Source organism: Strix uralensis, chromosome 14, assembly GCF_047716275.1.
Source record: "Strix uralensis isolate ZFMK-TIS-50842 chromosome 14, bStrUra1, whole genome shotgun sequence".
Classification (NCBI taxonomy): Eukaryota; Metazoa; Chordata; class Aves; order Strigiformes; family Strigidae; genus Strix; species Strix uralensis.
Window position 1 is genome coordinate 24095364 of NC_133985.1, and position 12836 is coordinate 24108199.

The 12836-nt window shown below is 45.8% G+C and overlaps 1 protein-coding gene across 5 annotated transcripts in view; it reads right to left on the reverse strand.

The window, feature by feature from the left end:
- Positions 1-9034, reverse strand: part of JAKMIP2 (janus kinase and microtubule interacting protein 2) — a 57576-nt gene extending 48542 nt beyond the window's left edge. For 3 of the 5 annotated variants that reach the window (XM_074883513.1, XM_074883512.1, XM_074883509.1), the window contains exon 1: positions 3214-3368. The gene's annotated coding sequence lies outside the window, so the exon portion shown is untranslated. Of the gene's footprint in view, positions 1-3213; positions 3369-8895 lie in introns of those variants that run through there. The other 2 variants (XM_074883510.1, XM_074883511.1) reach the window with 2 other exon arrangements.
- Between the last annotated feature and the right edge of the window lie 3802 nt (positions 9035-12836).

A 12836-nucleotide genomic window follows, 5' to 3' on the forward strand; every position in this document is an offset into this window, starting at 1 on the left:
AATAACGATTAACATGCTCATTTGGAACCAGAAAAGTGTTCTGGGATTCAGACTAGGTAACCTGAACATGGGGGTTTTTCCAAATCAAAACTGTTGATCCAAGAACCCTTGTTCCAGATCCCAATGCTGACTCTAGAAACAGAACTTCAGAACACAGCAAGTAAAAACCCTAAATCAAGCTGTTCTGCTTTTCAATTAGAGAAGTTTGATGGCAGTTCAGGGACACAAATTGATATCCACCCCTATATCAGACAAAAAGACAACTTCTGCAAGCAAAACTCTGTGGCCTTTGGTAGTTCTTCTCTGGGTTTGCAGGTTCTTAATACAAATTAAGAAAATCAATGTAAATACCACTGTGAAGGTTCTCCATCCTCAGCAAATCCTTGTGGCCTTTGTTTACTTCATCCTCTCTGCCAACAATCTGCAACAATTCTGAGAGACATTTTCTACTCCCACAAAATGGTGAAACTCCCTTGGAACTAGAGGAGCAGTTCCAGTGCTTACCTGCTAGAAATTCCACCCCAGTAGCTCGACTGGATTCATGCTTGCTTACTGATCTGGTCTTAATATTTTAAGGAAATAACACTGCCATGTAAGTCAACTCCCATCACTGCAACAATTCTGTTAGCTACAAGGGGAACACAATTCCCTCTCTTTCCAAAGCCTGTCTCATTTTGCTAGTGGGATTTGAATAAACCCCAAGCTTTGGCTTTTATTTACCAGGTTTCACCTATGCTTTGCATTGTTTCAGAATAAAATTCAAGCCCTATTTATCGCACTCCATGCTGTGGGTGTTAGGTCACATAACAGAATACACGATTAATGAAAACTGTGATTAAAAGGATGATTAGTATTATTTTAGTCTGACATCATAATTCAGCATCCCAAGATCAATCCAAAAACTCAGCTCAGACTTGCTGCAGATATTTGCAGCATTTATACAATTCTGCTCTATACTTCTTTTTATAGTCAGAACATGGCAAATTTCACATTCTAGTAGTTTACATGTGTTCTATTCCACCAAATGGTGATAAACAGCTTTTCAGAACAACCACCCCCTGCTTTTGACTGCACCAAAATCATTGTATTGTAGTTAGATTTTCAATCAATACCAAAACAATTTCCAGGAATATTAAAATACACCTCAGATTCGGGGCTCTGCACAAGGAATACCAGATGAATCTGGCGCTGCTAGACCACTCACGCTAAAATTACCATTGGCCGTTGCTCTAAAACATGAACCAAAAAACTCTATCCAAGTTGCTGGCGGCTCCATGGAAACAGTCAAAAGGGGACAGAAGCATTATTGTTATCCGCAGCAAAGCTGAGGAGATTTGTTAAACCAATATTCTAGTATTCTGTGGCTAAAATACCATCTGTCTCTTTTTCATACAATTACTTCCCTAGAAGTTGCCATAACACGATGCACACTGAGAACACCACTACCAGTGAAAACACGAAATCATGCCCTACCCTGAAAGGAAACTGAAATTTTCCAGAATCAGTATTTTTGAGGATGAGATGTACAGAGACAGATTAGACACACTATTTAAAAATGGCAGGATTGTCAGGAAAAGGATGAACTCTTATCAACCTGTCCAGCATATTGCAAGATGGGGGTCTAAGAAAACATTTCAGTGGTTTTGTACTTTGAGCATTATTCAAGGCCCATTCTTAGTTTACTAAAAAGATGGTTTTGTAAATGTATTTTACTCAAGTAGGGTCACACTCAACCACTGCCAGAGACAACACATACAGCCTGAAAGAGAAACACTGCAGTTCCCAGAGTTTATAGTATCAGGCTCTCCTTTCTCTGATTTTGGTTTTAACAAGCCAGCAAAACCATCGTTTATTTAATTGAAATGCATATAAACAAGAAAACAACAAACAGTGAGGGAAAGTTTGTGCTCCATACCTTTATCCTCTAAACCCTTCCTTTTCTTTCCTCTAAGGCCATAACCATGATTATCTATTATCTTACAGATATCAGAGGACGATATTTTACATTCACTACTACAGATTGTCAGATATTTAAGTAATTTTTCTATTTAAAGTAAGAGGGTTCACTTCTGAAAGTTTTTGCCATTTTTAGCTCAGGTCTTGCTACATAAAGCTCTTGCCAATAAAGGTAGAACTTTATGTCAGAATGAATAAGAATAATCTGCGTTCTGAGCTCCCACATTCACTTTTAACAACGTAGATCTCTACAATGAATTATTTTCTTTTCTGGACACCTTACTTCCAGCCAGATTACCACCTTCTTGCATTTTCTTATCAGCCTGCAGTTCAATATAACTTCAAAACATGTATTTTCTTCTCCCACCATATCACTATTAATGCCTTGCAGAACCTCGTGTACACATTCCCATGTCCTGTACCCCTCTTGTCCTTTCTTCTCATTTTACGGGAGAAGAATCTGAAAGTTCCCATTACCAGGGAAACTCGGCAAAAACCAAGCCAACATGAATTACAGTTTGTCTCTTCACATCAGTTTTTCAGCAGAAATGTAAATATGTATGTTAATAACCCATTAGCCATTTCTATCCATCTTTTACAGTCAAAATACTTTTAAAAATAAAAACATTACAAGCCACGTTCACTAGAAACACTCAAGATTATTCACTTATGAATACACTAACCAGAGTTGGTGGTCTTCATTTCTGAGTTGTTGTGATTCTTACCCTTCTATCGGATGCTGAAAGATCGGTTCCTTCAACACCCCTAGAGTCTGTGAGATGTTTAACAATGGTCCAAACCAGGACTTTCACCAGATAACATTAGAAATCTCCTTTTCCATCAGTGGCATTGATCAGCTGAGGGACAAGTAATTGTCATTCCCTGCCCCCTCAACAAAACAAATCAAATGAAAACATACCACTCACACCATACGTGCTGACTGAAGTAGCTCTGCTCATAATGGGCAGAACAGGACATGACAAACAACCAGGATAAAGTGAAACTCATGTTAAACGTAGAATTTATCCTTACAGCTTACTATTTAAAAACTACTCCTGAAATTTACAGGATGATTTTTAGCTGAGCTGTGCTGCTTTCAAAATGGGAGCGTCAGCTAGTATTGATCAGGGGAACAGCATTCTCCTCCCATGCAAGCGGACTGGATCCTCAGCTGGCAGAGGTGTGAGCATGAACCACCACCCCTTAAACCCAGCTGAGATGTGACAAAGTACAAGAGAATTAAAAGGTTTCACTTACAAGACATTCAGGATACTGTGTTGAACACAAAGATTTCCATTAAGGCTGCATCTGAAACCAGAAAAATCTCTTATGGTAATTTCAGAGAGATTTTAAAAATAGGCTTTAAACTATTGTATATCATTTCAAAGCAATTCCCAAGCATAATGCTTGCATCTTCACCGAGTTCACCTAACAGAGGCTACCACACAGATCACTGACACCAACTGCATATTCCAAGAAAACGACATGTAGGTCATGCTGTGACCTACAAAAATATGTGATGTAATTCAAAAGGGATCTGCTAACACAGAACCTTGCAGACATGGGCCGAACACCACGAGGTCAGTAATACCACCGGATACCCAAGGATGTTCATTAGCTATCAGTCGTGCCTCTGAAAGACTTACTGGACACACTCTAAACTTACAGGTTCATTCTCAAAAGCATTTCCAAATTGCTTAATGCAACCTTTTGCATCGTTATTAACTACCAAATAGTAACCAACACAATTGTTCTTTCAGCTGTAAATTACTCAATGTTCTTCAAGTTCAACAGTCCTCTTACACTCTTTCTTCGTCTAAGACTGATTATACGTGATCATAATTTCCCATTAGGGAAGGGAGATGAGAAGGGAATATTACTAAGGGTTGTATTAAAGCAGATTCTCCAAAAATGACTGTATCTCGTTTTGCTCCTCACCAATGCAGAGAGACAGAATAGAGCACCTTGCAGAACCTCAAATATTAAGTACAAATAAATACAGCACAAGAAATCCCAATAACTTACCTACAAATAACAGAACCTCAAGAAAGAAGGTAAATGAATGTTCATGAAAATATAAGCATATATTATGTATTAATACCATTTTAAGTCTTTTTAAAATTCATCACTAAAATATTTGTACACCAAGCCTACCCCAAATACAAGCAGATTCTAATTAATTTCTATCACCTGTAACATTGAGTTCTAAGGATTTTGCATACACCATAGAAATGAATAATGAAAAATACTTCTGCATCCATTTTAAAAGAAAATCAACTTAGTGAAATTTAACAAACCAGCACACATGCAGTAAAAAAAAAAATCCAGAAGCCCTGACTCCACCACTTATCCCAACTTGATTTGCTTACTCATTATTGATTACCCTAAATCACCTGGGACCTCAATGCAATTTTCAACAGCTGTTTCTTCTTCTTTTCAGTTTTAATTTCCATGTTACTTAGACCTTTTGTTTACAGTCCCTGCAATGTAAGGTTTAAGGGGTCTTTCCCCTAAACACTTCAAAGAATACTATAATAAAGAATTTCAACAAAATTCAACAAATAGCTTGACAAACGGAGTACAGGTGTTAAAGGGTAAATGAGATATTACCTTCCAGGTGGAGATGGGAGGAATGCATAAAGTGAAAATGGGAGAGAACGTGCATTTTAGCATCAGCTGTTGTCAATTAATTCAAATAATTAATTTTATTTTTGATAAAATAATCTGAGATAATGTTATACTTTGCATCATCATTTTTAACATAAAAGAAGACCTGGCATACCATAGCAGCTCTTTTAGCTAAACAATTCTCTCAGGTACATCAGTTTGCTTTATTATTCATCACAGAGTTAGATCTCGTCCAAAGTTAGGCACTTGTGGTCTATCCAGTCTTCTCCTGTATTCCTTATTTGTTGGTGTTTGTCAGAGGATTTCATTATGCAGCTGTGTACTAAAAACCTTTGCTGCATTCGTCTGCCTCCTCCTTGTTTGACTGCGCTGTGTGGATGGTCACAGCCATCAGCCTTTTGCTCCTCCTCTGACAACAGCCGATTCAGACTATTTAACATGGGGAACTGGCTGTGATGTCCAAATGTGATCTTCCAGATAAAACGCAGGTCCTAAAGCTTCCAGGATGTGTGACAGCTTCTCAGTTACCCACCAGTGATCCAAATGCCTGGCAAGCAAATCATACAGCACATAAATTTTAGCGAGATGAACTGAAAACCTGCATTCCTGAAAGTGCTTGCATGTCACTCTCTTTCCTTTAAAGCTCATTGGCTGTTTTAGAATCCAAACTGCAGACTGTGATCTGCACTGTTTTTCTGTCATTTACAAAGAAGCTGTATTTACACTCATTTAACTTGACAGCGTTCAGTGTGGCTAGACCATAGAGCATTTTCATGACTCTTCCAACATGCTGTTGAATTTTCTATTTAGAGCCCCACCTCCTGGAGCAAAGCTTTCTAGTCATATTTTAAAGGAGAAATTCAAATAGACCTTTAAGATACAGAAACTAGAAGTACAAAAATTACATTCTTCTACCCTCATGGATTTTGAATATTGACAGCTGATGACACGGGGAACTGCACAGAAGTAGCAGTAGTAGTTTAAAGAAAAGGCAGCAGAGGATCCATCTCTGAGGATGGGAAGATAAATTTGTTATCATCTGGTAAAGACCAGATCTTCAAGTGATACAGATTTATAGAGGAACTTGGAAGAGGTCAGCTGGTGGGAATTTGAGCAAACTATTGATCTAGAAACACATAATCCAAACATGCCATTGTAAATTAAAGTAAAATAACTGTTTTTTAAAATGAAAACATCTGTTTTGAGGTCTTGCATCCCAAATACTGCACTGCCATGCTCAAAGATTAAAGAGAAATCTGATGGAACCCAGAAGATACAAAGAATGACTGACTAGAAAGCGATCCAAAATCCAGATATCTGGTAAGGACTATTTTGCTGCCTCACAACTTCACAAAGCAAAGGGAAAGCACAAATATTGACCACAGTGAAAAGTGACCATGACTCAGTAATGAAAGCCAAGTTGTAAGCATCTTCAGTCTCTCATAGTTTGGTAGAAAAGGGAAAAAAAGAAGTTATAATTAACAGACTATTTGGATTTCAACTGCTCAAGTTACACCTGAGTTACACCAGCCTTATGACAGTAGAATCCATCACCACACCTTTTTTACAGTTGGAGGACTACTTTTACACACTTTTTAAACCACAGCATCAACTGTCTATCAAATGGGTGATTAGAACTCAAAACCTAAAATTATTCTGGGCATCATTTTGCCAGTTATGTTTCGCAGCATTTTCCTGACTTGAATACCCTGAGGTCACTTATCCTTCATAATGCCAAAGACATCATGCAGCATCTTTCCAGCTACATTAAGGTCTCGATAATAAAAGGTCTACCAGAACCCAGCATACATTTACAAATTACAATAGCCTATCGCCTCCTTAACTCACAACCAAGTTTTAGCTGTACCTTATGTTCAATTCCTAATAAGTAGGATACAGAAGTTCTTATTCAGAAGACTATTTAGCTGGGAACGGCTTCTGGAAGCAGAGGGATTATCAGAAGCCACTGAAAAGTGACAGGGACACAGTTATCGGAAGGGAGGTGGAGGCAACACATCAGCATTTGCAGTGTCACAGAGTCTGAAGTTAGGCTTGGGATAGACACTGTGGAAATACCTGGCTCAAATTCTGTGAGGTGAGGGCCATGTTTCTCTACCTTAGGCACTAACAGAACAGTCAGTCCAAGATCAGCAGCCAAGAAAGGTTGCAGCATCTGTCACTGGCAGCCTGATCTCTTCAGCTAGGAGCTCTGCTGACAGCCAGAGAATCCCAGCAGCCCACCACATTGCCACCGTTCTGGGAAAGGGACACGGCCAAGAAGTCAATCCCACCAGCAGCTCACGGCAGCCACCTCCACCAGGCAACTCCTATGGAAAGCCCAACAGAAACCTTCCAGCCTTTCCTCCTTCAGGCTCCTCCTCAGAATTTTGCTCACTGGGGAAGCAAGGGTGGAACTGGCTGCAACCCCATTAACTTGATTAGAATCACAGAATATGTTGGAAGTTGGAAGGGTCCCATCAGGATCATCAAGCCCCACTCCCTGCTCCTCGCAGCACTACCTAACAGTGAGCCACATGACTAAGAGCATCATCCAGACGCTCCTTGAGCTCTGACAGCTTGGTGCCATGACCGCTTCCCCGGGGAGCCTGTTCCAGGGACCGACCAGCCTCCCAGTGAAGAACCTTTTCCTAAAGTCCAATCTGAACCTTCCCGGGTGCAGCTTTATTTCATTTCCTCATGTCCTGTCACTGGACAGAGATCAGCACCTCCTCCTCCACTGCCCTCCTTGACGCAGTTGCAGACTGTGATGAGGGCACCCCTCAGCCTTCTCTTCTCTAGGCTGAACAACCCAAGGGACCTCAGCCATTCCCTCTAAGTCGTGTCCTTGAGACCTTTCACCATCTTAGCTGCCCTGCTCTGGACACACTCTAATAGTTTGATGTCTTTCATATACTGAGGTGCCCACAGTGTCTTTTGATTGCTCCAGAACTACTTCTACAGCACTCGTGTCTTAGGCCCTCTTCAACAATTACCAGCAAACCACTCTCAGACTTCACCAATATCATAACCATTCCTGGAGAACGTCTTAGAATCACCAGACAATTACCTTGCTCAAGCACCAATCTGAACCTGGTCAAGCGCCAGCAAAGCTAGCACTTACAGCACAGCAGGCCTGGATTTGAAATTCGTATGTAGAGCAGCAGGCCAGATCAATAGAAACAAAACCTGAGTCAGAGCAGAAAGCAGTAAACCTCCCACCGTTGCCTGAAAACGGACAAAACATTCTCCTGATGGGGCACCCAGAATGCTAGGCCAGGCGTGATATATGCACCAGCACAGAATTTGACCCAGCAAATAAGAGACATTGAGAATGGGACCACAAGTCACCTTACAGTGATGCGTAGGACAGTATCAGAATGCCAATGTTTTAAACAATACATCTCATTCATTTTTTCCTTACAAGAGCTCAAATTGAACTCGAAAAATGTATACTTCTCTATGTTCCCAGCCTACAGGTATACTCAGCATCTTTTAGATATGTTCACAGCAAAAGATAGAAACAGGCTACAAATGAGAATTCAGTGCCGTAAGACAGCCCCAACGCACGATCCAGATCTGTCCTGAGTAGCCATAATGAAATTGAGGGACGGCAATCCGGTAACGCTGGAATAAATTACGCATCAGCCCAAGCGGCACATTTCATCAGTTAATGGCTGTAAGAAAAAGGCATGTGTTGCATGTACAAAGGGATGCATCCTGCGGGGTCTGTTAGCAAGAGAGAACATCTTTGCACACGCATGCACGAACACGCCAACCCTGATACCCCGAGACACACACAGGTGCATTTCTAAGGAGACGTGCTCGGCAAGAAAGCCTGTGGATGCTGTGCGTGCCACGGAGCGAGGGAAGATGCACCGCGAGTAAAAATAAACCAGGGGAGTGCCTTCACAGCTGCTGCCGGCTCGCCGCGCTGCTGCCCACCCCCAGATGCCATCTCACCGAGGCCCAGCCCAGGCTCTGCCGGCTGCAGTCTCCGCACACCGCGTCCAGCCCTGGAAACACCCGTCCTTTGTAGCCACCATCACACCCGCCGCACCGCGCCCGGCGCGGGGAGGGCAAGACAATGACCGACTGGGCGCACAATAGTGCGGGCCCGGGGGGGGCTGCGGCGGCTCGGGCACGGCGCTGCAGGCTGCCACACCTCTCCCGCGCCCCGCTCCCCAGCACCGGCCCCACGCCGCTCCCTCACCTCGGGCTGCGGCTCCAGCTCCCTCCCGCCGCCCCGGCCCAAGTCATTGTTGCACCGCGCCGGCCCGGACGACCCCCGCCCGCCCGGCCGCCGCTGCTCACCGTGCCGCGGCCAGGAGAGGATGCCGAGCGGCGAGGGACGAGCGCGGCGCATCCATCTTCCCGCCGCCGCCGCGGCGGCCCCAGCGCCCAGCCCCAGCCCCGGCCCCGCCGGCCTCCTGCGCGCCGACGCTGAGGGCGGGCGCCCACCCCGCCGCCTCCCCGCGGCTGAGGCCTGCGCTGCCGGGCCGGGGTCTGCGGCAGGCCCCGCCCCGCCCCGCGCCGCAGCGCCGCGCGCCCGCCCGCCATGGCAACGCCGCGGCGACGGCGGCGGGGGCCGCCCGCGGGACAGCGGCGCCTGGCGGGAGCGGGCCCCGGGGGTCTGCCGGGGCGCCGGGCGCGCCCTGCCCCGGCGGAGCTCGAGGGGGGACCCGCTCGGGGCGGTGGCTGCGGGTGACGGGCCTCGGTCCTCTGCGACGAGCGCGGGCGACGCGAAGCGTCCGCAGCCCACGGGTCCACGGTGGTTGGGAGCTCTCCCTCAGAAAACGTGTGGGCGGGGGGCGAGAGAGCTCCTGGCGCCCGCACCCGAAATCACGCCTTGGGCCGACGGCGCCCCTCAGGGGCAGATCACCCCTCAGGCCCAAATCACCCCTCAGGGGCAAATCACCCCTCAGGGGCAGATCACCCCTCAGGCCCAAATCACCCCTCAGGCCCAAATCACCCCTCAGGTGAAATCACCCCTCAGGCTGAAATCACCCCTCAGGTGAAATCACCCCTCAGGGGCAAATGACCCCTCAGGCTGAAATCACCCCCCAGGTGAAATCACCCCTCAGGTGAAATCACCCCTCAGGCCCAAATCACCCCTCAGGTCAACACCTCAGGCTGAAATCATCCCTCTGGCTGAAATCATCCCTCAGGCCGACACCTCAGGCCAACAAAACGTCTTCCCAAAGGAAGGAGCTGTCAACCAGATGGGTGTTAGGCTGGTGTTCCACGAGGCTGTGAACCTCCACGGAAAAGCATCCCATAGCATTCTGGGGAACAAGCTCCAGCCCAAACTGAGTTAATCGGAACTGGTTATATATCTGAATAAACAGCCAAAGCAGTCACACTTCTGCATAGCCCGAACATCAGTGAGGCAGTCATGCAAACAATGACCACGGAAGCCCCTGCTCTTCAAGTTCTTCAGACGCTTCCTCATCTCCATCATGAAGTCTGACAGCAAGATCCCTGCAAGAGGTCAGTAGGCTGACCATAGTGAACACACCAAGAATTCCCATCGTTGTCCTTTCGGCACTTTACAGAGAAGGTAAGTATCGCTGTTAGACCTGGTCAGATAAGTTGTTAGTTTGTCTGCAAAAATAGACTCCTTTTTGTGGACAAAGTGAAAACAAATAGTCTGGGTTTGGGGTTTTTTTTCCTGACCACAGCAACATGCAGGAAAAAACATTTATAGAAAGTAAAAGATAGTTTAGTTGGCTACTAGGTTTGCAGATTATCTCCATTCTGTAAAGCAGTTCCCTGGTCAGTGGCAAAATCAGAACAAAAGTGGTTCAGACAAAGGCTGAATTTTGAGTCCTCCACCCTGAACAACAAATTCCATCAGAGTCCCCCTTAATATCTAGTTGTTAGACCTAACTTTAAGTGTTTCAAACATTTACCATGAAATCTTTCAGAAAAGGAGAAGGAAACCAGCACTAGAAGCAGAGGTCTCAGAGTAGGGTCTGGCACCATGTGCCTGACTCATGGCTGACCATTTTGTACTGGCTTCAGCTTCTTCACCTATAAAGTGGAGGCATTTAGTTTTGCTCAGTGGTGTAAGAGATTCAGTGAATCTTTTATTTTTTTTCATTTTGTGCAGCAGTATCTGTAACATAATGCCAAGGGATCCACCTGAACATTAGATGCATATAGTACAGCCCAAGACCAAAGAGTGCAATAGGTTTCTCTGTTCAACCCCCCCGTGAACTCTGTCCTTATGCACCTGAACTTGCCCCAAAAGGAAAAGCACTTGCCATTTATATGAAAAGCTCTTAAGAGCCTAAAGTAGAAGGTGCTATAAATGGGCTTTATAGAATTACAGTGTTTTCATAAGAAATATCCCATGGGCAGTTAACACATTTGGTGGTTGAAAAAGCTTCAATGCCCAAAATAAAGAAAAGTTCTGGGTTTTAAAAGTTGCTGCCTGTATATGTCTAGCCTAAGTGTTTTATTTTTCATGTCTTTGTTACTGATTGCATAGCTCTGGAAATGGCCTTCTGAAAGACCAGTACAGTGGCTGCACAAGATAAATGGAAGGTCTGAAGTATATTGAAAAGGGAAAAAACAACTGAGAAGAATACTAAGGAATATAACATTGCATGACTGCTCAGGGACTGCAGGCACAAAGAGACTGTGAAATTAGCCTAACAGGTTCTGGCAGCATCAGTTCAGTGTCCTAGGGGATCCCGTGGCAAAGAGTCAGCAAAGTAGCTTGTAGGCCCCTTCCTCTGTCTGCAGGCTCCATAGGGGCAAGACTGTGGTGTCACAGAACCACAGACTGGTTTGGGTTGGGAGGGACCTTAAAGCCCATCCAGTCCCACCCCCTGCCCCAGGCAGGGACACCTTCCACTAGCCCAGGTTGCCCAAAGCCCCGTCCAACCTGGCCTTGAACCCTTCCAGGGAGGGGGCAGCCACAGCTTCTCTGGGCAACCTGTGCCAGGGCCTCTCCACCCTCACAGGGAAGAATTTCTTCCTTAGATCTCATCTAAATCTCCCCTCTTTCAGTTTAAACCCATTCCCCCTCATCCTATCCCTACACTCCCCGATCAAGAGTCACTCCCCCCTTTCCTGTAGCCCCTTTCAGTCCTGGGAGGCCGCTCTAAGGTCTCCCCGGAGCCTTCTCTTCTCCAGCTGAACCCCCCCAATTCTCTCAGCCTGTCCTCACAGGGGGGTGCTCCAGCCCCCCGAGCATCTTCATGGCCTCCTCTGGCCCCGCTCGAGCAGGTCCGTGTCCTTCTGATGTTGGTGCCCCCAGAGCTGGACCCAGCACTGCAGGGGGGTCTCGGGAGCAAAGTCACTGGATCTTTATGCCTCTACTGTTGTGGTTTTATTTGGGACGCTGATCCCAGTAATAAGTCAGCTACCTCCCCAGCTAAGGAGCTGCTGCCAGTGTCTCCCAGTGGCGTGGCCGGGCACGCTGCAGCGCAGTTCCCGCTGCAGCTGGGGTTCACCACGGTCCCTCCACCCGCAGCGCGGGAGCACGGTGGGCAGCGCTGGTGCAGAGGAGCCGCGCTGGGCAGCACCTGCACACGGAGTTCAGCACGTGCTGCCTTCAGCCGCCTCGTCAGCGCCCTTCACGCAATCCATGGTCCTCTGCTCAGCGCTGTGGTAAGAGAACTTTCATTATTCAGCAGCCTCAGAAGTAACGTGCCTACGAGCTCCCCAGCAGCAGCAACGCTGGCAGGAGGCAGGTGATGTCATGAGAGGTGCACAAACAGCCCCGTGGACTCCTTCCTCTGACCCACGTTGGCAGATGTGCACGGGAGTCCTGGTGGAAGAAAGCAGAGATCTTCCCTCCCCACAGAGAAATATCACAGTGTTTCCAAAGGAGGAATGTTTATGATGCTCCTTCACGCTCCCCTGGTGGTTTATACTGGTAGCAAAAGAGTTTGTTTTCCACTATGCTGGCATTTGCCACAGCACAGGTAATTTTTTTTCCCGCATTATTTCTGGTTAGTTTCAGAGAAAATCCAGCATGTCTTTATTAAGATGTAAATATCAGTGTTCATTTACCACACAAAGCTCAGCACCCAAAGAATCATAAAAATACCTCAAGTGGATATGGGTTTTCCCCTCCATTATTTTTAAAGAGGAAAAGGAAATACATAGGAGCCACAGTAACACACACCATATTACATCAAATTAGTGCTGAGGGATATGGTGTAGTTGGGAACTGTTAATGTTGGGTTGATGGTTGGACTGGATGATCTTCAAGGTCTTTTCCAACCTAGACAGTTCTGTGA